At 42.3% G+C, this 27,293-nt stretch overlaps 1 long non-coding RNA gene and 1 other non-coding gene across 2 annotated transcripts in view; both read right to left on the bottom strand.

Annotated features, from left to right (window-relative positions):
- LOC126983844 (uncharacterized) overlaps positions 1-27,003 on the bottom strand; it is a 73,230-nt gene extending 46,227 nt beyond the window's left edge. Inside the window, exons 1-2 of the long non-coding RNA XR_007736265.1 lie at positions 26,941-27,003; positions 14,334-14,418 (exon numbers count right to left, since the gene is read on the bottom strand). This is a non-coding gene — a long non-coding RNA (uncharacterized LOC126983844). The remainder of the gene's footprint in view (positions 1-14,333; positions 14,419-26,940) is intronic.
- On the bottom strand, positions 15,838-15,911 carry Trnai-gau (transfer RNA isoleucine (anticodon GAU)). Its single transcript has one exon. It is a non-coding gene; the product is annotated as a tRNA-Ile (tRNA).
- Positions 27,004-27,293: the final 290 nt, after the last annotated feature.

Here is a 27,293-nt window from a genome sequence, read left to right on the forward strand (position 1 = left end):
AGAAGAAGAAGAATTCGAGGAGGAGGGGGAGGAAGAGAAACGGCGCCTCTTCCTCATCACAAATTAACAGTCTAATGGAGATAAACTTTTCGCATCAGCCAACTTTACTTTATCAACCGTCTTTAATCGAGCAAGTTCGTGTCGCGGGAAGTTACGTCGGGTGTCGCAACTTTAGATAGACCCTTGAAGTTGCGTGTGCGTGTGCCTGTGTGTGTGTGTACGTGTGTGTGGGGGGGGAGAGGGGAGGTAAGGTAGGGAGCCAGACACACACACACACACACACACACACACACACACACACACACACACACACACACACCTGTAGCACCCACCAGCATCCTTTCCCCACGCCAGACCAACTTACGGCCTACACTGTTTATGCACAACCACGAAAAAGGGAGTGGAGGAGGAGGAGGAGGAAGAACAAGAGAACCAACTGCAGGAGGAGGAAGAGGAGGAGGAGGAGGAGTAAGAGAAGGAGAAAGAGGACTAAAACAAGAATCACGAATGGTTAGTATGGAAGGGTAAGAGAAGGTGGGAACAGAAGACGAGCAAGAGAATGTAAGGAGAGGAAGGAAGGAAGGGAGGAAGGAAGGAAGGAGGAAGGAGGGCAGACAGATTCTCCGTGGTTAAGAGGCTTTCTGGGAGCTCTCACGGCGAGTTGCCCAAAGCTTTGTTCGCTCTTATATTCCATTAGCGGAGTCGGGGCCACGAATCAGCCTCGATCGTCTGCCGCAGGGGGAAGGCGCGCACCTCACCTGTCCGTAGAGCAGGCAGGTAAAGGGCAAAAGGCGCATTGGAAGACGTCCTGCTTATGTTTAGGACCAGCGCCGTTTCCTTCCTTCCTTTACTCATTCTTCTGTCTGTCTACCGTTTTTCTACCTGTTTCTTTTGGGAGGCGCACACCACACCTGTCCGTAGAGCAGGCAGGTAAAGGGCAAAAGGTGGATTGGAAGGCGTCCTGCTTTTGTTTAGGACCAGCGTCGTTTCGTTTTTCCTTCCACTCATTCTCAGTCTGTATTCCGTTTCTCTATTTGTTTCCTTTTCTTCTTTTACTTTTCTCTTCTATTTTACTCATTTTCTTCTTCATCTACTCGTATCTCCTGCTCTGCTTCTCTGCTTGTTTTCTCTTATTCCCCTTCTTTCGTTCTTTCCTCCTCCATAGTCAATCTGTCTCCGTTTATTCTGCTTCCTTCGGTTCCTTCTTTCTCTTCTTCCTCCTTCGGCTCCTCCTTCAAGCAGAAAGAGAACGGAGCTTTCCCTCGATACCTCCTCCTTGTTTTATGTCACTGTCTCCCTTTATTCTGCTTCTTCCGTCTCTTCCTCCTCAACTTATTCTTTCTCCTCTTTCGCCTCCCTCTCTTCAAGCAATAGAGAAGGGCGTTGGGACCAAGTGTTATTTACCGGCTGTTGTAAAAGGGTTCAATATTAGCCCCTGCAGGCGACTTTAGCCGTTCTTCAGAGAAAATCGGGTTGAAATGTCGGGGGAAAATTGCGTTTCCCGGCACGACGAGATGCTTACGTTATCCCCGAAGGAGGCAGAAGCAGCGCTCGCTTTAGTTTCTTGGGCTTAGCGACCTGGAGGCGTCGAGAGGGCCATTCTGAGGTGGGGAAGGAAGAGAAGGCGGAGGGGGAGAATGGTGGATGCTATGTGTCCGTGCGTGATGTCACTGTTACGAGTTTGTTCTTGAAAGAGACTACTAATCTTGTTGTTGGTGGTGCTCCTAATGGTGGTTTTAGTATTACTTATATCCAAGAACTGCGCAACAACAACAGCTACAACTATTACTACTACTACTACGACTACTAAAACTACTACTACTACTACTATCACTTTTACTACTACTACGACTACTACTACTACTACTACTAATAATAATAATAATAATAATAATAATAATAATAATAATAATAATAATAATAAATAATAATAATCTTGCAACTACCCTTTCTCCCACCACCACCACCACGACCTCCCCCTCACCCCCACCCCACCACCCCCAACAGCCAAGACCATCACCAATTAGATTCAGTGCAGATCGGCAACTCCTGACTGTCCCCTCGGCGGCCACTCCCTCCCCGGACCGGAGCACGCCCCTTCTCTAAATTATATTAGGGTTCTGCCGCGTCCCTCGCTACTGTTACAGCCCCTGAGTCGTGTAGGGAGACGCAGCGTGTAGAGGCAGAGGGAGCTCCGAGGGACAGGTGGGACATGTACTCTGGGAAGGTGAAGAGGAAAGTGAGAGCGAGAGAGAAAGGCTGAGGGAAGGGCAGGCAGGATGGAAGGCCCAAAATAACGTAGAGGCAACAATGAGAGTGAGAGTAGAAGGTAAGAGGAGCATCAGGGAAATAAGGAGAGGGAAGGCAAAGGGACAGAAGGGAGGGAGAGAGAGGTTGAGTAAGGATACGAAGGAAGGGCCACAATAACGTAGATGTCGCAATGAGAGTAAGAGCAGATGGCAGGAGCAGCATAAGGGGAACAAGAAGAGGGAGGGAGAAGGGACTGAAGATGCAACGAAGGCACGGTAAGATAGCAGGGTAAGAGATTAAGGCAATGGCGAGTGGGCGTCGGCAGGGGATGCGTGCAGGGAAGGGCCGGGATGTAGGGGCGAGTCCCGTGAGAGGGTAAGAACGAGACAATGAGAGTAGAGAGAAAGGGGAGGAAGAGGGAAGTGTCTAGGGTGATGAGGAGGGAGGAGAGAGGGTGGAAGAAGATGAGGGTGCTTAAACGAAAGGGAAGGAGACGCCATAAGAAGAGAAGAGGAGGTAGGGAGAGGACGAAGAGGAGGAAGAGGAGGAGGAGGAGGAAGAATGGGGCACATGAGGGTAATGGGAAGTGGAAAGTTGTTTACTGCGCCCAAACGGTCCATTTCGCTGCAGGAGGCGGAGGGCAGCACGCAGGACACCAACACAGCATCCCAGACAACACGACAAAGAACGGCACAGGACAACACACGCAGCACAACACAGGACACCAACACAGCATCCCAGAAAACACGACAAAGAACGACACAGGACAACACACGCAGCACAACACAGCACAACACAGCACCCCAAACAACACGACAAAGAACGACACAGGACAACACACGCAGCACAACACAAGATACCAACACAGCACCCCAAACAACACGACAAAGAACGGCACAGGACAACACACGCAGCACAACACAAGATACCAACACAGCACCCCAAACAACACGACAAAGAACGGCACAGGACAACACACGCAGCACAACACAACGAACCCAAAGAAAATAATACAAGGGACAGAAAATAACAAAGGACGGCGATTTTTCTTTAGAGTACACACAATGCAATTTCAAGCAGGTGTAGAAAGAGAGAAAATGATCCCCAGAACGAGATATGAATGCGGAATGAGGACGAGTACACACACACACACACACACACACACACACACACACAACACGGCAGAGGACAACAAAACACACAACACAGAACAAAGCAACACAAACTCAAAGACAGACAACACAAAATGAGGAACAGTACACCCACACCCACACGGACACCCACACCCACACAACACACAACACAACACAGAACAAAGCAACACAAACACAACACAACACAAAGCGGATAAAATAAAACATCCCAACACTAAAGAAAACTTTTTACATTTTAGCGCCAAATATCTCCGGATCAACAAATACAGCAAATAAAAACAAATGAACGACGCATCAGAGAAAAAAAAGTAGCGAAAAAAACTCATAACGAAGCATAAAGCAACTCAAATTAGAACACAAAACAGTAAAACGACCGCTAAAAATACACTTAGGGTAAACACGATATATGGCCTCCCGCATAGACGTAAAAAAACGCTATATAGCACCACGAAAAAAAAAAAAAGCAAGAGACAGCATAAAAAAGGCCGTAGATGAAAAACAAAACATGGCAGAACGCAACACTGAGGAACACAAAAAAAGACGAGCAGAACAAGACCAAGAGAAGAACAAGTTTCCCGTCACTGCCCCAAAACACATGAAACACAAGGACACGAAAGACACAAAAGGACTGAAGAAGCACAACAAAACACGACGCAATGCAACAGAACATAACGAAAAAAAGTGTACAAGTACCAAACTATACAAGTCTGAGGACAAGCAATACACACACACACACACACACACACACACACACACACACACACACAGAGAGAGAGCAAGTCTGAGGACAAACAACACACACACACACACACACACACACACACACACACACACACACACACACACACACACACAGAGAGAGAGAGAGAGAGAGAGAGAGAGAGAGAGAGAGAAAGCCACGACGCCCGCAGGAGACATTGCAGGAGAACAAACTACGAGGCGTTGTGAGAAAACGACTAACAAGAACATACAGCCGTGTTCTGCGAGAGAGAGAGAGAGAGAGAGAGAGAAAGAACAGAGAGAAATAAAGACAGAGAGAGAGAAAGAAAGAAAGAAGAAAGAAAGAAAGAGAAAGAATAAATGAATGAATGAGAGAGAGAGAGAGAGAGAGACAGCCCTTCATCTCCTGTACCAAAGTGAGGAGAATGAGGACGAAGAGGAAGAGGCAAAAGGAAGAGGAAAAGGAGAAAGAGGAGGAGGAGAAGGAGGAGGAATAAAGAGGAGAGAAAACAGGAATACGCCGGAGGAGAGTAAGCCAAGTAAAAAAAAAAAAAAGAAGAAAAAGAATATTTCACGCTTATGAACCGAAATAAAATGGAAAATTGCACACATATATTCTCCTTAGAACAAAAACTACCCACAAGAAAAGTGTAAGAAAAGGAAAATGAAGAACACGTGGCCGGGAGGGAAAATAACTAAGAGAGAGAAGAGAGTCAAATATTGTGTCTTTTTTTCGTCTGTGTTTTAATCGCCCCAAAAATGATGGATATGAATCTTTCCTGCCGTCAAGCTAACAAATTTTCTCTCCTCCTCTTCCTTCTTCTCTTCTTCCTCTTCCTCTTCTTCTTCCTCCTCCTCCTCTTCCTCTTCTAACCGGCCGGAGATGGAGTTGGATGAGAATGTCCCGTCTAGAAAGGACTTTTTGACGCTCTCTCTCTCTCTCTCTCTCTCTCTCTCTCTCTCTCTCTCTCTCTCTCTCTCTCTCTCTCTCTCTCTCTCTCTCTCTCTCTCTCTCTCTCTCTCTCTCCAAGTTCATTCATGTTTCTTTTTATATTTTCGTTTCCCTCTTTGTTTCTTTTTCCCGTTTTTTTATTATCTTAAACGTTTTCTTCTTAATGACGTCTTTCCTTAACGTTTTCTCACAATGACCATTATTTTCTCTCTCTCTCTCTCTCTCTCTCTCTCTCTCTCTAAAGTCGTTTATGTCAGCTTAAGGGAACAAGACAAGGACACCGAAAAGGGATAAAAAAGAAAATGAAAAGGAGGAGGAAGAGGAGCAGAAATTGGAAAAGAAGAAGAAGAAGAAGAAGAAGAAGAAGAAGAAGAAGAAGAAGAAGAAGAAGAAGAAGAAGAAGAAGAAGAAGAAGAAGAAGAAGAAGAAGAAGAAAAAAGAAAAGAAAAAGACAAAGAAGAAGAAGAAGAAGAAGAAGAAGAAAGGAGGAGAAACGGGAGGAGGAGGAGGAGGAGGAGGAGGAGGAGGAGGAGGAGGAGGAGCGTGTCGAGGAGGATGGCGACTCCCTCGAGAAACGTAAATAACAAACTAAGATAAACGAGAAATAACGCTCAGGATATATTTTTGCCATTAATCGCCTCTTCAGATAATGTATTTTCCTCCGAGGCCTCTCTCTCTCTCTCTCTCTCTCTCTCTCTCTCTCCTATACATTTTTCCTCTTCATAATGGTGAGAAAGTATTTTAAAGGCTGTATTCATATTATTTTAGCTTTTTTTTCTTCTTTTTCCAGGATGAGATGAAGAAAAGGACAGAAGACAAATTCGGTGTTGTTAGACGCTTTCGGCTCTCACATCAGCAATTTCCAAAGGACAAAAAGGAGATTAGTCGGGTCTTTACGAGTGTTATTTTAGTTTCAGGGTACAGAAGAAGGGTCAGACTACCACTAAGGCCATAAAACTACCCCTGGAAATAGTTTCATGGTACAGAAGAAGGGTCAGACTACCACTAAGGTCATAAAACTACCCCTGGAAATAGTTTCATGGTACAAAAGAAGGGTCAGACTACCACTAAGGCCATAAAACTACCCCTGGAAATAGTTTCATGGTACAGAAGAAGGGTCAGACTACCACTAAACGTTTAATAATAAACCCTGGAAATAGTTTCATGGTACAGAAGAAGGGTCAGACTACCACCAGGGTCATCAAACTACCTCTGGAAATGCCCACAACTCCCACGAGAGCCATGTCAAATATGTGTGCTTGGCCGACGAAATTTTTAAGAATACGAAACAAAGTAACAACGAGAGATGACCACCGAGCTAAGAGGAGAGATAAGGGGAGCAATATGAAGAGAGATGGGAGACGAGAAGTGAGGAAAAATAAGTTAAAAGGAGATACATGAGGAAAAATGAGACGGAAGATAGAAGTAAAGATGTGAGGAAAATTAAGGCACAATGTAAGATTAGATTATACGAGGAGGAAAAATGAATAAAAAGAAATTATGAGGAAAAATAAGACGAAAGAATGAAATATGAAAAATAAGTTAAAAGGAGATATACATGAGGAAAAATGAGACGGAAAGTAGAAGTAAAGCTGTAAGGAAAATTGAGGCAAAATGTAAGATTAGATTATACGAGGAGGAAAAATGAATAAAAAGAAACTATGAGGAAAAATAAGACGAAAGAGTGAAATATGGGAGTTAGGAAAAGTAAGAAAATGAGACGAAGATAGAAGTAAAGATGTGAGGAAAATTAAGGCAAAATGTAAAATTAGATAATATATGAGAAGGAAAATTAATAAAAAGTAACTATGAGGAAAAATAAGACGAAATAATGAAATATGGTAGTTAGTAAAAGTAAGGCCAAATAAAATATACCAGATGAGAGGAAGAAAAAAAAAGATAAATTGAAAAATATGAGGAAGACTAAAACGAAAGAGAAATATTTATAAGGAAAAGCAGGACGAAAGATCAGGGAGGAGAGGAGGAGAGAAGAAAAATGAGGAGATGAGAAAAGAAAAGACAAAAGAAAAGACAAAGGACATAAAAAGAAAAAACTATAATAGAGATAAATTAACAAACACGACACTAACGAAACAAGCAAATGAAAACAACAACAAAAACATCTCCATTTTTTGTATATATTCACTTACACAAAATCATCACACTACTTCATATTCTTAATAAAAAAGAAAGATAGTTCCCCTGAAGACGCGAAACAGTGAAACATTATCTCACTTTATTAACACTCCGAGACATTATTAAAAAGATGAAACTTCAAGATGTGTAAAAAAAATGTCATTAAGTAGTGACAATACATTTCCTTGTCAGGGGCGAGAAAAAGAAAGTGACAGGAGGAGGAGGAGGAGGAGGAGGAGGAGGAGGAGGAGGAGGAGGGCGAACATGAGGACGAGGGGGAGGAGGAAGAGGAGAAGAAAACAGTGGGAAAAGGGACGTATTATTATTATTATTATTATTATTATTATTATTATTATTATTATTATTATTATTATTATCATTATTATAATTAGTAGTAGTAGTAGTAGTAGTAGTAGTAGTAGTAGAAGAAGAAGAAGCAGTAGTAGTTGTAGTAGCAGTAGTAGTTGTTGTTATTGTTGTTGTTATAGTATTAATGAAAAGTGACGAAAAACATTAAAAAAAAAGAAAACAAGAGGAATAAAGAAAACAAAAGAGCTTCAGAACCAACAGAAACACCGCGAATATGAATAAAAATTTTTTTCGCATATATTAAACTTTTGAAAATGGAGAAGAAAAAAATAATACAAAGCAGACAAAGCAGAGAAGAAAAGTTAAATAAAAATAAGCAGGAGACGGAGATAAGAATGGAGGAGGGGAGATAGGAGAAGACACGTCCAGGAGTAAACAACTAGGACGGGAGGAAGGAAGATAAAGGAGGAGGAGGAGGAGGAGCAGGAGGAAGAGGAGGAGGAGGAGGAGGAGGAGGAGGAGAGTATTTTGTCCCAGTGAAGGATACACGAGGAGCGAAGGATGAGGAGGAATGGGTCGAGAGAGAGAGAGAGAGAGAGCGAGTACAAATTCAGCTAATATCAACCAATCACAAAAACAGACATACAAATATACACACACCATTAGGAATCACGCACATACAGTCTCTCTCTCTCTCTCTCTCTGTCTCTCTCTCTCTCTCTTATCATGTTCCTTTCCATTTCATTTCTCTCGCTGTTGCATTTTTCTTCTCGAGCTTCTACAATTCCTCTTCCTTTCTCTCCCTCCCTTCCTTCCCTCCCTCCCTCCCCTTCCCCCTTCTCGCCCTCCCTCCCCTGATAATATTATGCCGCCCTGAGGGTCTTCTTCTTTTATTTGGGTGGAGAATAGCGAGATCAGGATTCCTCTCCTTCAATTCTCCTTCACCTGCTTAGCGTAGAAAATTATTGCCGTCTCCTCCTCCTCCTCCATTCCCTTCTCCTTTTTTCCTGTTTTTTTATTCTCCCTCTCTCTCCATTTTCACTCCATTTATCCCATCCACCCGCCTCCCATCTTCCTTTATTTCCGGGCCTCCCCTTCGCTCTCTTTGTCCCCACCCTCCTCTTCCTCCTCCTCCTCTGTCCCCTCTCTTTCCTTTTGTCCCCTTCCTTCCCCTCTCCCTCTCTCTCTTCCCCCTCTCCCTCCCTTTTTCCCTCTGGTCTCTCCCTCTCCCTCAGAAAAATCTATTTCCTGCGATCGTCCGATTTCTGGTTCCTCTTGTCAGTGTTTTGAAGTGGCTTTACTAACAATATTTGCGTGAATCTATTTCTGGACACGGGAGAAAAATGTTATGGTGTGTATGTGTGTGTGTGTGTGTGTGTGTGTGTGTGTGTGTGTGTGTGTGTGAGTGTGTGTGTGTGTGTGTGTGTGTGACCTATGGCAGACTAAAGCAAAACTGGCAAAATGGTACAAAAATGTTAAAAAGAAGTAGAAATGAGACTGACGCTTTTTAAATGACTCGAGAGAAGGAAAAAAGAAAATCTAATGCGTGTAAAGAATAAATGAGGAGAGTAAACGTTCACAAATCCTCCATAACCTTACATACTGAACGCCATTAGATGAAAAATATTGCCCATTACTCGGGGAGGGAAAAAACGTGATATCTTCCTTCCTTCCTTTTTTTTCATCTCTCTCTCTCTCTCTCTCTCTCTCTCTCTCTCTCTCTCTCTCTCTCTCTCTCTCTCTCTCCGCCATTCCTTCTTCCGTCCCTCTCATTCTCTCCATACGCCATCATTTTTCTCTTCTTCCTCCCCATCTTCCACTCTCTTGCCTCCTTTCTTTTTTTTTCTTTCTCGTTATTCCTTCCTTCATTTCCTACCATTCTTCTTTCCTTCCTATAAAGTTTTCAGTCTCCTTTCTTAATCCCTTCACTCTTTTCTTTTTCTGCTCCTCTCCTTTCCTCTAATCGTAACTTTCCATCTTTCTTTTCTTCTCATCCATTATTTTCCAACATCCATTCTTCTTCTTTTTCATCCATATGTTGCCTTCCTTCCTTACCTCCAGTCCTTCACCCTTTCCTTCTCTCTCCATGTTCCTTCTTTCTTTCCTCCCTTCGTCCCTCTCCTTCTCCTCCATATGCTTTCATTTTAATTTCCTTGTCGTGTTTTCACTCTTTTTCATCTTCATTTTCCGCCTCTCTCTTTTCTCAGTTTACACTCTTTCCTTTTCTATCCTTCTATCCTTCTTTTCTACCTGTCTTCCCTTCAATTCCTTCCTTCTCCTACATCCTTCTTTTTTGTCTTCTAATCTTTCACTCTTCTTCTTCTCGTTTTGTTTTCCCCTTTAATCCTGATGTTCTTCCTTCCATATCCTACGCTGTTCAAAAAGTCCTTCTTCTTTTTGTCTCCTAATCTTTCACTCTTCTTCTTCTCGTATTGTTTTCCCCTTTAATCCTGATGTTCTCTTTCCTTCCATATCCTACGCTGTTCAAAAAGTCCTTAATCACGTACAGGGCCGGAAGTGGAGTCCTGTGGTGTGAAAAACGGCCTCCATCCTTCTCCTGAAAAGAGCCTCATGCCCCCTCCTCCTCCTCCTCCATATCTTCCCTCCACTTCCTCCATACTCTTCCTCCCCTCCATCCTTCTCTCTCCTCTCTCTTCCCTTTACACACACACGATTTAAAGGACAATCTCACGAGGTTACTCTTGCTTCCATCCTCCTCCTCCTCCTCCTCCTCCTCCTCCTCCTCCTCCTCCTCCTCCTCCTCCACGTTCTCCATGGCCTACTTTTTCTCTCTCATATATCTCAATTCCTTCTTCCAGTTTTTCACAGAATTTTTGTACCCAGCCATCCGTTCTTATATATTTTGTCTGTCTGTCTGTCTGTCTGTCTATCTGTCGGTCTGTCTGTCTCCCCCAACCCACGCCATCTCTCTCTCTCTCTCTCTCTCTCTCTCTCTCTCTCTCTCTCTCTCTCTCTCTCTCTCTCTCTCTCTCTCTCTCTCTCTCTCTCTTCCTAGTATTACAGTATTATCGATATTTCTTTTTTCTTCCTCTGCTCTTTTTTCTCCTTTATTTGTTGTTTTTTCCTTTTCCTTTTTTTCTTTCTTGCAGAGGTCAATCTTTTTACCTTTCCTCTGTTTCTCCTCTTTCTTCTCTATACTCTCTTCCAGCCGCTCGCTTTCCTCCTCCTCCTCCTCCTCCTCCTTTTTTTTTCCTTTTTCTTGTTCTTGTTCTTGTTCTTGTTCTTCTTCTTCTTTCCCTTTTCCTCTTCCTCCTCCTCCTCTGTCACCCCTCCTCCTCCTTCTTCTTCATTTTCTTCTTTTTCTTCCTCCCCTTTTGCCCCTTTCTCCTCCTCCTCCTCCTCCTCCCCTCTGTCACCTCTCCGTCCTCCTCCTCCTTCGGCTGCTTCTCCTTCTCCCTCCTCCTCCTCCTGATTCTCTTACTCTATCACCTCCTCCTCCTCCTCCTCCTCCTCCTCCTCTTAAGAGTGAACCATCGCACGTGGGTCGCTCGGCCGTGAGTCGGGTTCAATGCTTCGTTCCCAAATTCGGTTCGGCTCGTCAGGACATTTCGATGCAGAATGTAAACGGCGAAAATACACGAAAGATTTTTGACACACTATTTTTCTTGAGTATTTTTGTTGTCATTGTTGCCAGACGATTACGAAAAAAAATAGAGATGAAGTAACGAGGAGGAGGAGGAGGATAAGGAGGAGGAGGAGGAGGAGGAGAAGGAAAAGAAGGGAGAGGAAAAGGAAGGTGAAGAGGGGCAAGATTATGATTAGTATGGTGATGATGATGGTGATGATGATGATGATGGTAAGAAGGAACAAAAGGAAAAGGATGAAGATTAGAAAAAGTAAAAGAAAATGAACAAGAACAAAAAGGACAAGCGCAAGAACAAGAACACGAAGAAAAGATTACCACCATCAACAACAACAAGAATAATAAAAACAAAAACATCAACAGTTACATGGACGCACAAACAAAAAAATGAGAGGAAACATGAAAATGCTGACCGGAGAAGGAGGAAACAGAGGCGAAGAAAGAGGAGGAGGAAGAGAAGGAAGAGAAGAAGAGGACAAGGATTAGGAAGAGGAGGAGGAGGAGGAGGAGGAGGAGGAGGAAGTGTAGCAGGAGGAAGAGAAGAGGAAGGAGGAGCAAGAGCAGAAGAGGGAAGAGAAGTGGAACAGGAAGGAGAGGATGGAAAAGGAGGAAGAGAAAAATTAAGAGAAAGAGGAAAAATAGGAGGAACAGGAGGAGACAGAGGAGGAGGAAAGGGAGGAGGGTAACAAAAGTCCAGGCTGGCGGGTGTAGGGGAGCCTAATTCAGTTTCCCGTGACAGGTAGACAAAAAGGTGAGGTGGCCGCCGGGGGGGAAGTTAGCGCCGACACTAACTTCTGATCAGCCGTCAAAAACTAACGCCCCAAAGTTGGCATATGGCGCGACCCTGCCCGCCTCTTCCCGCCTCTCTTCTTCCACCCTCCCTTCGTCCTCTTTCCTTTATTTTCCTCTTTTCTATTTCTCCTCTCCCTCTTCTTTCCTTCCATTCATTCTCTACTTTATTTTCTGACTTTTTCCTTTCTCTTTCTTCTTTCCCTACGTCCTCTTCTTTCCTCTGCCTCTTTCTTTTATTTTCCTTCTCTTTTCTATTTCTCCTCTCCCTCTTCTTTCCTTCCATTCATTCTCTTCTGACTTTTTCCTTTCTCTTTCTTCCTCTTCTTCCCTCCCTTCATCCTCTTGTTCTTCCTTCTGTCTCTTTCCTCTCTCTCTCTCTCCCTTTCTTTCTTTTTATGATCAAACCCTTTCTTCTGATTCTTGTCTTTCTCTTTCTTCCTCTCTTACTTCTTTATATAATGTACCTCATCCTTCATTTTCCTTCCATTTTTTCATTCTTCTTTCCTTCCTTCATCTACCCCTTTCCTGTTTCTTTCATTTCCCTCTTTCTTCGTCTTTTTTTTTCTATTTCCTCATATAAATTTCTTCTCGCCATCCTCTTCCTCCTCTTCCTTCTTTTCTTCACTTGTCACTTTGCTTTCTCTCTCTTACTTCCTTCTCACTCCTTTGTTTCTGTTCTATTTGCTTCCCTCGTTTATTCTCATTTTCTGTGTGTGTTTCATCCATCTTTCCACGTCCTCTTTTCTTCTGGCGTCATTTTCTCTTTCCTTTTCTCTCTTTATATTATTTCATCTATACCTCCTAGATTTCTCCCTTTCCTTCTACTTTCTTCCTATTTTCTTTCTCCTCTTTATTTTTACTTCTTCATCCATTTTTCCTATTCTCCATTTTTCCTCTTCTTCTTCCTCCCCCCTTTTTATATATGTCTTCAATCACTCTTCCATTTACTTCTTTCTGTTTCCATCTATCGTCTTTCCTTCTATCTCTCTCTTCTTTCCTTTCAATTACCTCTTTTCTTTCTTCTCTCTCTCTCTCTCTCTCTCTCTCTCTCTCTCTCTCTCTCTCTCTCTCTCTCTCTCTCTCTCTCTCTCTCTCTCTCTCTCTCTCTCTCTCCTTCAATTTCCATTCTCGGTTTTATCTTTTCCATTTGTGTGTTTCCTCGAGATCTTTTCCATATCACTTTATCTTCCCCTTCTCTTCCCTCGTTCGTATATACATTCTCGGGTCATTTGCATCTCAATCTATTCCCACTTTATCCGTTCTCTTTCTGTCAATTTCTCTTCATTGTGATTTTTCCTCAGTCCCCCAGAGTAATGTAAACACAGGCTGCCCACTATCCTTCTTATTCAGTTCCTTCCTTCCCTGTCCCTTCCTGGTCGCTTAAGCTACGCAGCTCATCCTCCTTCCTTCCTTCTTCCCTTCTTGCCTTCCTTCCCTGCCTCCTCGGTCCGCCCGTTAAGGGATAAATGGACATAACAGCGCCGTCCCTAGTCTTAACGCAGGTAAATGCCTCAATGCAGTCAACAATGGAAATTTATGCGGAAGAATAATAAAACTTCTGCTTCCTATTTCCCGGGATTTGAATACACGCGCGGAAGTCCATCCCGGAGTTGAGTCACACTTTCGTTTCGTTTTTCCAGAGGCGTTTTAAATAAAGTTTTCCGTAATATCACTAAGTTTTTTTTTTCCCCGCGACATATTTCACATACTTTTTTTCCCTCCTTGAATATTTCCCCGGACATTCCACGCGTCGTAACGGCATTCCTATCACATCAAAATCCGCTGAGGACACTTTACGTACTTCGCTTCCCTGTCGGCACGTATCATAAACTCCTTAGCATGTTTTTTTCCTCCTCTAAGGTTTGTACCCTCGGCCCGGCTCGCCTCAAGACCCGCTAACTCTCCTGAAGGTGTGGGCGAAGGGCTGATCCAACACTTCCCCGCCCACCACCGCCCGGCCGCTCCAGGACCCAACAGCTTTACCTAATGAAGCCAGAGTGCTGAGGAAGGGACGCGGCAGAGAAGGGAAGCGAAGAGGTGGGTTAAAGGAGTGGAGAGTAAGGTAAAGAAGATTGTGAGTAGAGGGGGAAAAAAAAAGAGAATAAAGGATAGACAGAGAGATAGGTAGATAGAGATAAAATGATAGAGATATAGAGATTAGGAAAAAAATATATAACACAAAAATGAAGGCAAGGAGGAGAAAAAGACCAATGACACTGTAAAGAATGAAAGGTACAGACTAATGAGAGAGAGAGAGAGAGAGAGAAAAAGAAAAAAAACAAGAGAGTAAGACAGGGAAACACTAGGTAACATGAAAAGGCAACGCAAGGAACGAGAGAAGGAGGGAAGGAGGGAAGGAGGAAGGAAGACAAAGTTTCCCGCGTAACTTTTGCAACAAGGTAAAGTTGAGACTTACTTGTGTTCGCTTAATTTCTTTCCGTCCCCAAAAAGGTGAGGAAAGCAAAGGCGTGGCCATGAGCGTAACCCCGAGGCGACGTGACCTGGAAATGGCGGAGAGAAATCACGGTAAATGACGAAACAAAAAGTGTGTCAACGAAAAAGGAAAAATATAACCAAACACAAAAAACAGAGATGAATAACGCTGAATGAAATGATGGATGAAACGAAATGATGATGAAAGAGAAAATAATCACAATACAGAAGTGTGCTGATAAGAAATTATGATTAGAATTGTTATGAATTGATAAAAAAATGTGTGAATAAGAAAACAATAATATTTGTTAAGTAAGAAGAAAATACACCCCCAAAATCAATACCAAAACAATGATAATACCAATAAGAGGAAGCAACCACAACAAGGACGGAGGTAAATCACTCATAACAAGAAAATTCTTCTATGTCCGTGAAAGAAAGAAGAAACACAGCAAAGACGCAGACAAACCAGTCAATAGCCCAAAAGGTGTCAGTAAGCGTCAGTGGGCTATACTGTTTCCTCTTTCCTCCCGATGATCTGCTTCTCTTCCTGTCAAAAAATAATTCAAATGATAATGATACAGTTGGGTGCACACGCTCTAGCTGCGCGTGGCTGCGGTGCTCATTTCCGTCGCACTGGCCCTTTGAGTTTTTTTTTCTTTATGTTTCTGCCTATGGTAAGCTTTCCTGATGGGGCTTGATGGTCGGCCCCAGTCCGCTATGGCACAGGCAAGTGTTTATAGAGGCACCATCTTGCTTGACTCATGCTGCCCCATGGAGTTCATCTTTGATCCTCTCTTTTAGACAGTCAATCCACACTTACGAAAAAGAATAAAAAGAAAGCAAGAAAACACTGAAGATAAATCAACAATATTATCCCTTGCACCGTAATGAAGGCTGCCAGAGCGCAACCATTCCAAGTAAGCCTCCTCGAGAACACCAAAAGTTTTAAACGGTCGTGGCCGCCGGAAGCCCACCTGATACACTTCCTTCCGAGGCTTGCAGGCAACAGGTGTTCCTTAAAGCCTGATTAGATGGCACTCCGCCCAGATCAATACGTAAAGCCTTGCCATCAGGCCGAGGAAGCATCCATCAAGGCTCAAAGGGCACTACGAATTTCACCTGTTAAATTAGTTTCGTCGGGAGAATGTCGTGACCTACACATATATGGCCATAGCGGGATATAGAGGCAAGAAGACATTCCCGAACTACTTCCCCATACGTAGCCCTAACCTCAAGATGTAACCCTAAGACCTAAACAATAAGCGCGGCTGAAGACAAACTGCGCTTCACGTAACGCAACACACGACTCCACTGATGACACTGCCCAAAATACTAGCTGTCAACTACGTGATTGGTCAAATGCATAGGTAACTGAAAGATCTTAGGCCCCGAATTGATAAAAAAAAATGATACTTCAAAGTGAGCAAAAAAACAACCAGATCCGCCGCTAACGACACAAGAAACACAGCTTTAAAAGTTACAGCTGGCCCGCATGGGAGTCGAACCCACGACCTCCGCGTTATCAGCACGGCGCTCTAACCAACTGAGCTAACGGGCCGGTCTGCCGCCGCTGCTGTTGTTGCTGTGCCTGATTGTGAAGAGCTTGAAAAAACAGTATTTTTCATTACGACGACTACTACTACTACTACCATTACTATTACTACGACTACTTCTACTACTACTACTACTACTACTACTACTACTACTACTACTACTCTTAATAATAATAATAATAATAATAATAATAATAATAATAATAATAATAATAATAATAATAATAATAATAATAATAATAATAATAATAATAATAATAATAATAATAATAATAATAATAATAATAATAATAACATCGTACCAATGAAGTTTACCAATAACCAGACAATTGGAGAAGGAAAGCACCGGGAAGGAGGAGCTGAAGGAAGCGGAGGAAGAAAAAAGCAGGAAAAGAGGCTGAGAGAGAGCAGCGCCGGAAGCAGTAATATCTGTGTGAGGGCCGGACCTTCCTGGACCTGTAATGAACACACACACACACACACACACACACACACACACACACACACACACTCACCCCACACACACACACAGACACACACACAAATGGTGAAAATAATTTAATTAAGTAGAAAACACGATAAAATCAACCAATGAACAAAATAAATATTGTATGCCAGACACATACGTACCAGAGCGCGCACCCCACACACACACACAGAGAGAGAGAGAGAGAGCGTAGCCGAGAGACCGACGGACAGAGAGACCTTGCCTACAACAAGACAGGTAATATAGTGTGTGTTGTGACAGCGGAGCGAGCGTCAACATGAAGCATTGCATGCAAGCAATCTCTCTCTCTCTCTCGTGTGTGTGTGTGTGTGTGTATATATATATATATATATATATATATATATATATATATATATATATATATATATATATATATATATATATATACAAGTAACATACCATGCAGCACAATGATAAATGCATCAGCTACAAATATGGAAATGTTTAACAAAGAAAAACGTTTCTGGTTTAGGTTTATTGCTTTAATCGTGTCTGTCAAAGTACCCACACGGAGGGAAGACAGATGAACTCAGCACTGCATGGTAAATGTTATAAGGATGAATAAAATAAACACACCGGAGTGATTCAGCCACGCCCGGAGAACAGCGAGTCATTAAGCCGGTGTGCGTCTTAATCAAATAACTGAGGCAGAAACTCAATTCGCTGTACAAACACGGCGCATAAAAGCTAAGATCTTTTCTACCCAAAACAATTCACGTAATCCTGATTGATTCTCCTGACCCGTTTATCGATAAATCTGGTTTACACGAGTATTTTCACTTAAAGGTTGACACAAAACTCCGGCTGGCGGATATGGGAAAATAAATATTCAACAACAGCAACTCTATCGATATACCAGAGTATTTTGAAAACTTTTTGCACCACCAACAACACACAAAAAAACACGAAAAACGAATGCATCTAACTATCTAACTAATGAATTTCCCATTAAAACAACATCATTTTCAACCCATTTACACCTTCACACAAAAAAACAAAAAAAACTCGGCAACAAACTCGAGATTGGTGGATAAAGAAGGAGGAGGAGGAGGAGGAGGAGGAGGAGGAGGAGGAGGATGTTAGGTGACCATTTACTCTTTTTTTTGTCACCTGTACTATCCACGTTTGAATACCTATATCCACCTGTTTTTACTCTTTTTTTTACCTCAATAGGAAAGATCAAATATACCACTAACTCGGGAAACAGCTCTGAATATCCACGTCCACCTGTCTTTACCTTTACACCTTAACAAAAAAAGATTACACCTACAACTACTAACTCGAGATACACCTTCATATAGCCAAGTCCACCTGTCTTTAAGCCCACGTGGAATACCTGACAGGGATCGGGAACAACGCCTATGTAATCTGCTGCCGAATCTGCCCCCAGCACGCCGGCTCTAATATATTCCGGGCCAAGATATATATGCACATACTTGGCTGCCTTACGGGTCTCTCCAGCGCACCGCAATATAGCCGCGCCGAATGTATTGAGCCTTAACGGGGCGTGCGTGTCTTGCCGGGGGGTGAAGACGGGTGTATCAGGGAGAGTCGAGGCGAGGTGTTGGTGGGAGGCCGTGTGCGTGTGTGTGTGTGTGTGTGTGTGGGGGGGGGGGGGGGGTGAGGAAAGCCAAGGAGGGTGTTTGTGTGTACTGGGGTGGTGTGGCTTGCGAGTTGGTGTGTTTACTGCCTGTGTATGCTTGTGGAAGGGCTGTGTTTGTGTTCAAGTTTATGTTTGTCTGTGCAGGTGGTGTGAGCGTGTGTATGTATGCCCGTCGGACGATAGACACAGTGGATTACGGATGTTTCCATAGTTTCATATTGTCATTCATAGAGCGAGCCATAATTTCTGCGAGTGAAGGCTATAGACAGTATAGAGCGTACTGAAAATTTTGTGAACTTATACTAAAAGAAATCACAAACAGCAATCAATCAACGCCTGCAGAGTAAACAAGCTAAAAATAGACTCCAATCATGTAAATCAGGGAATTATTTGCACTCTGTTATTAAAAAAAAAAATCTGTTACATGAAAATTTCCAAGTACTGTTCATCATGCAATAGTTAGCTATGTTTTTATCGAGGGAGGTAGACAGATAGAAATACATAGATGGAGATAGATAGATAGATAGATAGAGAGAGAGAGAGGCATGAGGGAAAACAAACATACATTCAAAAACAAACTTAAAGACAGACGTCAGTAAATAAGGATTCAGACTGACAAGCTGATTTCCGTACGTCTATTCACCCACCCATTCAACCATTCAACCATTCAAATCATTCAACCATCCATTCATCCATCTAATCATTCACGCATTTACCGATCTACCTATTCATTCAACCATTCGTTCACCTAGCAATTCATTCACTCAATCATTTATCCCTCGCTCTCTCCAATCAACCATCTTTTTGAACATACACTCATACAAACACATCTACAAGCATAGTACACATATACGTACATACATACACATAAAGACGTACAATAACACCCTCACCATACAACAAACACATTCACACACATACAGAACACCCCGGACAATGCATACGAACACAACACAAACACAGACACATAAACAAACAAACACACACACACACACACACACACACACACACACACACAGCAACCACGGACCAAGACCCACGAGCATAACACATACACACAAACAGCCACAAAAACAGAGCCAGAGTCAGGCGGCGGGCTGGGTACACAACTTCAAAAAGAAACTCAGTAAATTCTCGTTTATTTTCTGTGGCACGGGAACGGCGACGCACGAAAATGTGTGTATGGGAACTGAACACAAAAAAATGGAGGTATTGGAATCAGCGAAACGAGTGGATGTGGATGAAATAAAAAAGTGTAGTTCCAGGAATAAATGAAAAGTGTAACTGTTGTGTGAATGGGACTAAGTGGCTTTATTAATGCGAGGAAAGTGAAGGCGGACATGTGAGAAAATACTGAATTGTTGATGCGAAAAGAAGCGTAATAGAAGTGAAGTGGAGGAAGGTAAAATGTATGAATAGTGAGCGTGAAGGTGAATGAATATGAATGAATACAAAAAAGAGGAAAATGAGAACTTGTGAATTGTTTATGTGGAAAGAGGTATTGTGTTAGTGAGAGTTTACGGCGGGGAAAAAAATGTATATGGGAGTAATTAAACGGTGTGTAGAACATAAAAAGACACGGAAATTACTGGGTGAATGCGAGTACAAAAAAAAAAAAAGCAATGAAAACGGAAACAAAACGCAGAGGATTAACTTGCCCTATTCATGCGGAAGTGAGACAAAAAAGCGAATAGGAACAAAATGCTGATAATATAGAGAAAAATAATACCCGAATGAAACGAAAACATAGGAAAATAAAGGATAATCAGTGAGGATGATATAACTAAACACAACGGAGTAGAAGTAACAACTCTTTTCACTTTTCTTTGTATAAGCGTCGTATGGAATTTTCCGGTACGATTCATATAAAAACAGACCTCTGACCTTTACTAAAATAAACATACTTAAATCTAGTACTACAGCTTTCTGCCTCTCATGCTACTACTACTACTACTACTACTACAACATCACCATTAAGACTACTACAAGCAAAACCCCCCATAACCACTACTACTACTACTACTACTACTACTACCACCACATCACCATTAAGACTCCTACAAGCAAAACTCTCATAACCACCACCATGGCACCACTACAACCACTACCACCTTCACCATCACTAATATCACGACCAAAACCACCACAACCATTACCACCAAGAACCTTCACCATCACAGTCACTACAAAGGACACGAACACCACCATCATCACTAACTCCACAACCACAACCACTTCTGACACTACTACCACACCACTACAGCTACTACAACAAGGAGTGCCACCCCCCACTACCACCACCACCACTATCATCCACCACCTCCACCACCACCACCTCAGCATGAACCACACAAAGCGAAAGTGTAATTGGATTGAATTATGAAATGACTGTTCCAAAATGTGACGGATTTCTGTTGTACATCGCGTTCTGTTCATTTTGGGGGTTCCTATATTTTTGGGGTGAGTTTTGGTGGGCGTGATGTTTGTCGCTGCTAATGAGATCCCATTCCCTATTTGTCTGCTTGTTTGTTTATTTATTTGTTTGTTTGTTCATACGTATGTGACTTGTGGTGTTTAATTGCATCCCCCCTTACAGTTGTCATAAAACCATTTTTAGATACATATATTCACAAACATAGAGAGAAAAAATGGAAATGTAAAAGGAAAAAAAAAAGGATATTAATTAAAGGTGCTTAAATACAAGTAAAGGTAGAATGTATATAACTAGTGAAAGTTGTAGTAGTGGTAGCAAAACTATTATTATTATTATTATTATTATTATTATTATTATGTAGTAGTAGTAGTAGTAGTAGTAGTAGTAGTCATGGTATAAGTAGTGTATTAAATAACATCATGATTCGATTATTGAATTTATATGATAAAAAAAATCCATATGGTCTTCAAGGTATCATCACTAAATAAGTACTTTTTATTTGATATCCAACCTTTTTTTTACCTACTTTTCAACATTTTCCGTCATTCTCAAAAACCTAGAGCGGACTGTACATTAATTCAGACTTACTTCATTAATTCATACATGCTCTAGGCCTTATTCAATGAGAGAGAGAGAGAGAGATCGGGTAACATTTTCCTATTTGCATGTAATTTCCTGTTTTTCGTTTCATGTTCGTCGCGTCCTCAGAACGTGTCGTTAAAAAAGACGGAGGAATCAAAAAAGGATTGGGAGGGACAGGTGAAAAAATGTTCCCTACGGAGTTATCAAAAAAATAAAAAAAATAAAAAATAAATAAATAAAAAAACGCAAAAGAAACTACAGTACTGAAACTCACATACTGCTCCCCTTCCATGAACCTCCCCTTCCCTACAGTCCCCCGTCCCTTCACCTCCCCTTCTCTATGCCCACCTTCCCCTCATCTCCCCTTCCCTACACCTCCCCTTCCCTGCACTTTCCCTTCCATACACCTTCCCTTCCCTCCACCTCCCCTTCCCTACACTTTCCCTTCCATACACCTTCCCTTCACTTCCCCTTCCCTACGCCTCCCCTTCCCTCCACCTCCCTTTCCCTACACTTCCCCTTCCCTACAACCCCTTCCCTTCATCTCCCCTTCCCTACACCTCCCCTTTCCTACACTTCCCCTTCCATACACCTTCCCTTTCTCTACACCTCCCTTTCCCTCCACTTCCCCTTCCTTACACCTCCCCTTTCCTACACTTCCCCTTTCATACACCTTCTCTTTCCCTCCACCTCCCCTTCCCTTCACCTTCCCTTCCCTTCCCTAAGCCTCCCCACGTTACTGACACCTGCTAGTATTATTTTTTTCATATACATTCAGCTTTATATTTTACATTTCCCTGTTTGAAACGTCGTGTCAAGGTCTGTTCTTTTTTAATTGGCAGGTGAGCGGACAGGTGAAAATAAGAGAGCACGGGCGATTGCTACCATTAACTCGCTCTCTACATATGAACACCGGGAATTACTGTTATCATTTTCCGGGGCAACAGTTTACCGTGTTTTTTCAGGCTCTTTACTGACGGCCTGATGGCGAAAACACAACGGCGATGTTCGGTTCATTAATCCGTGAGAGAGTTAGTTAGTTTTTTTTCTCCTTCATGTCTTGTTCACACGATGCCAGTGACCGTTTGACTAATGGATGAACGTTTGTCTTTTCCTACCATACCTTTTTCTTGTTCCCGTTTTCAGCTGAGCGTTCATCTCCCTCTTAAAAATAAACAGTCACAGCAACGCGCATTAAACTCTTAAGTGCATTCAGGTCACCGTCCACACACACACACACACACACACCTACAGGAAGGGTCAGATACCTTTCAAAATTAAACATGAACTCAACTAACACGCATCTGCTTTTCTTTTTGTTTATTTTTCCCCTTACGAATATGCTTCTCTCTTTCTCTCCCTCGCAGCCTCCCTCACCCACGTCCCGTTTTTCCTCCTCCTCCCATGGTAGAATTATCATCTCCTCCCTCACCCCCCGGACACCCCTTTTTTAGCACCCTCGCCCCTCCGCCTCATTTTTAGACTTTAAACATTCATATCTCTCTCTCTCGTTCCTCTCTATCACCATGACGTCCTCTCTCTCACCCTTGTATATACGTGAGCATTCCCCCTCACTCTATCCTGCATCCTTTTCTCTCTCATGCTTCCTCCTCCTCTCCTCTCCTCTCTCCCTTCCTTAATATGTCCTTCCTCTCCTCCGTCTCCCTGCCTCCCTCCCTCCCACTGACCCATATCATTGTAAAACTGCCCCAGGGAATGTACTTATCTTTATCCTCCTCTTCGTTGCTGTACAATGTAAGACAAGGTAGATTTTGCTAGGATAACTCTCTCTCTCTCTCTCTCTCTCTCTCTCTCTCTCTCTCTCTCTCTCTCTCATTTTCCCATTCTCTTTCTTTCAGCCCTCCCTCCCTACGTTCCTGTATCTATCGTTATACCTGTCCCCCCCCGTTGCCTGACTATCGTACACACCGTTTGGCATTTTCGTAGTTTCTGACTGATATCTATAGCAAAAACAAACAAACAAACATCAATAAATAACAGTTTTAACGCCAACTTTAATATTCTTTCGTTATTTGTGTAGGTACAAGAGTTTGAGGCTTAAAAATTATTAATACAATGTGGTGAATACGATAATATGGCAACGCTGCTGTCCCCCTCCTCTTGTGTGTGTGTGTGTGTGTGTGTGTGTGTGTGTGTGTGTGTGTGTGTGTGTGTGTGTGTGTGTGTGTGAGAGAGAGAGAGAGAGAGAGAGAGAGAGAGAGATTATTCGTCAGAGAGAGAGAGAAATATGGAAACACTGAAGAATAAAGGCAGAGTATTTTCCAAGTGAATCAACAACATACGATTTAAAAATATCGTCCTACACATTGATCAGTACGTATTGCAGTCTCTCTCTCTCTCTCTCTCTCTAAAGGTCTCTCAATCAACTCATTTAAGCGTGACAGTGACTTTACAGAGAGAGAGAGACACAGAAGACCCTACAGAAGAGCACACACACACACACACACACACACACACACACACACACACACGACCATCCCCCACGCCTCACGCCCACACACACGAATGGGGAAGGATTATCGAACATCAATCTCGATAATGGGCGTTTTGGAGCAAGGAGTGAATGTTAATTTCTAGTTTAATGGGAGGCGTTCATCATAGGGCGAGGCAGGCGGTCGTCAGCCCAGCCATTAGCCATAGATACCGCGGCCCCGTTATTAAGAGAAAGAGGAAGGAGGAAGGGGAGAGGAGTAAAAACGAAAGAAGAAATAATAAAGAAATGAAATTAAAAGAAGAAAAGCATGAATATACGAAAGAATGGCAAAGACACAATGAGGAAGGGAATGAAAATAAGGTCAGAGGAGAGAAGGAAGATGATTAAAGATGAAAGATAGTGAAGAGGTTACTAAGGAAAATGGAATGCCAGGAAATGCGAAAAGAAAATAATCAGAGAGAGAGAGAGAGAGAGAGAGAGAGAGAGAGAGAGAGAGAGAGAATCAAAACATATAACAGACACGTACAGACAGATACACAAGTCACACAAGTAGGGAATAAATAACGAACGCAGATAGACAAAAGGACAGATAGACAGAGGTTTGGACAGAAAGACTACAGACACAAAGACAGACAAAGGAACAGAAGCAACAACAGAAAAATACAAAAAGAGAAGGAAACAACGACGGAAACGGAGACAGACAGACAAACAGTAACGAACAAACAGTAAGAAGACAGAAACAGGAGCAGAAGAAAATAAGAAATAGAGCAGAAGGAGAAACAGACAGGCAAACATTAGCAAGGACAGACAGAACACAGACCAATACCAACACACACAGACAGAGGGAGACAGAAGCAGCGACAGAAGAATGCACAGAGGAAAACAAAAACGCTAAAACGCAAAAGGAAAAGGTAATAAAGGGAGGAAGATGAAAATAAAAGGAAACGAGACGAGGGACGAAAAGACAAAAAAGGCCAGTGAACTTTCATAATGGAAGCCAAAAAAGGAGGAAAAAGGAAAGCCTCATAAGGAAAGGAAAGAAGGTTACGACTTTAAAAATGAGATGGAGGAGACTGATGAGGAGGGGGAGGAGGAGGAGGAGCAGGAGGAGGAGGAGGAGGAGGAACGAGAACGCTAGAAATATGAGGAGCAATAAGAATGGAAATTAATAATAATAATAATAATAATAATAATAATAATAATAATAATAATAATAATAATAATAATAATAATAATAATGCAACAAGGAAAGCAAGAAGAAAAAGACCATAAAAAATAAACAAAACCCAAAACGGAAAGACCAAGAACAAGAAAAAAAAAGAAAAAGAAAAACAAGAACAAGCTGCCAACAAATAAAATGCGGCAAAAGAAAAAGAAAAAAAAGCGATAAAGAAACAAAAGAAGAACAAAAATCATTAATAGGAAGAAGGGGAGAGAGAGAGAGAGAGACTGATAGTACATTACAGATCATAAAAAATAATATATAAAACTGAGACAAGACCAGAAGGAAAATATGATGACGCAACGAATAAAAACGAGAGAGAGAGAGAGAGAGTAGAAAGAAAGAGAAGGAGGGGAAGAAGAGAGGTGGCATGAAGGAGGAGGTCTGACCATACAGGTGAAGCCGTGATTGGAGGGTGTCATGCACGTTCTCCGTCGACAGGTAAAATCCAGGTGAGTTAGTTAGCCAGGTGGAGGGGAGAGGAGGCAGGTAAAGGAAGGCCAGGTAAGACATTATGTAAATACGCTTTGCATCACATATTATTGTTTCTTATTTCTGATTCCCTTTTCTTATCCGCCTTTCTTGCATATTTTTATTTCATTGTTTTTTCAAGTGTGTGATCAGTAACATTTTATCACTTTTGGTCCTCTCTGTTTTTCTTTCTTTCCCTTTTTTATGGCATGTTCTGTGATATTTTTTGTTTGTATTTGCATATATTTATTCGCCATGTCTGTGTGTGAGGTGTATGTGTGTGTGTGTGTGACTCCCCCTCCCCTCTTGTTTGCTCGTGTTATCTCTCTCTCTCTCTCTCTCTCTCTCTCTCTCTAGTCACAGGGGCAGTCGGGGATGAACCTTCCCGCCAAGTTAAGATGAACGTCTTCCGCCGACTGACTTGTTTAATACTGAAACTTGACCAGGGAGAGAGAGAGAGAGAGAGAGAGAGAGAGAGAGAATGAAGGCCGCAGAGAAACAGACCAGAACAAACAGACAGATTAAGGTTCGTGTGTGTGTGTGTGTGTGTGTGTGTGTGCAAACTTTTATTCTGAGGAAATTGTGTCAGGTCTCCTCGTTTTTATATAATTTGTTTCTAAAAAAACGGGGCTCTAACTGTCTCCTCCTGGGTCTCCTGTCGCTGGTCTGTCTGATTTGTCTATTTGTCGCTTACTCAAAATGTATCTATTGTTTATTTCTTTTCTTACTCATCCTCACCACAAAAAAACACACACACACACACACACACACACAAAGCTAACCAACCCTCCCCTTCACAAACACGTAAGCACTAAAGCAAACATACAAGCGATGTAATGTTTATGCTATTTAACATCACCAGCGTTTAATAAATCATCAACCTTGTTATCCGAGGAGACATGTTAACGAAGTGATGATTATTTTAGCCAGATCACCAAAAGAATCACAAATTACTGAGAATTTAAATGATTTACTTGTTTATTTTAACTTTTTATTTATTTAGCAAAGTACTAACAAGAACCAAACAGACAAAGCCTCAACTCTTTTCACTTTGTAAGGAATTTAACAGTAAATAAAATCACAAAGACTTTACACAATACGTTTCTCAATGTGAACACGCCATATTGTTATTTTCATGACTGCTTGATTCCAGTCACGCCACATTTTTTTTTTTAAACCTTTGGGGCGAAGAGTGGCGTGGCGGGAAAAACGGGGCGGGCGGACCGACCAGAAAGGAGCTTTATTTTCTTTTCTTACGCCGCGAAAACGGAAACAGGCGAGGAAGGGTGTGAGGGGGAGAAAGGGAATGTGTGTGTGTGTGTGTGTGTGTGTGTAACAGGCAAGACCGTGAATTAGTACGTGGGAGATGGACTTCAGTCTTTAGTGTGGCCATGGCTGGTTGCTTCGACAAGTTAGTGTGGATGGACGGTGTGGCTTCGTGAGTGAGTTTGTAAGTGAGTTTGTGAGTGAGTGAGTGAGTGAATGAGTGAGCGAGTGAGGCTTTACTGGGTGGTGCAACTTTGTAGAAAAATAGAAGGGAGTGGATAGTAATTGGGTTGTTCGCTATCTCTGCCTGGGTGGTGCTTTTGCAAGAGAGAGAGAGAGAGAGAGAGAGAGAGAGAGAGAGAAGGGGAGGGGGATGTAGCAAGGTCGGTGTGTGTGTATGTGTGTGTGTGTGCAGTTGGTTGGCTAATAAGCTACGGTTACACTAGTCACTGTTACCCTGTGCTGGACGATTTTGCCTGGGCAGGAAACCAACCTTAGGCCTGGTTTACATGGGGAGTGGTCACACAGAAGGCGCCTGCCCCGTCCAGCCGCCAAGTCCAAATGTAAACAAACGAGTCAAGCGAGTGTCAAGGCGCTGTGTTTTATTAATCTGTGTGCCGTTAGTGATCATTAATTATACAGAAAAACTAATAATTCCATGGTATAATAATATAATATGTATATATTTTTATTATATAGGATAATTTGGTTTTAGCTGTATGTTTAAATACTATAGTATCTCAATACCTCTGCTGCGCCCCACCGTTGCCATATTGTCGTACTCAGACCATAGTATTTACCGGTTTCTCACACTTAACTATTGCCAAGAAACATCAGGAAGTAACT

Source organism: Eriocheir sinensis, chromosome 55 (assembly GCF_024679095.1).
Source record: "Eriocheir sinensis breed Jianghai 21 chromosome 55, ASM2467909v1, whole genome shotgun sequence".
NCBI classification, from domain to species: Eukaryota; Metazoa; Arthropoda; class Malacostraca; order Decapoda; family Varunidae; genus Eriocheir; species Eriocheir sinensis.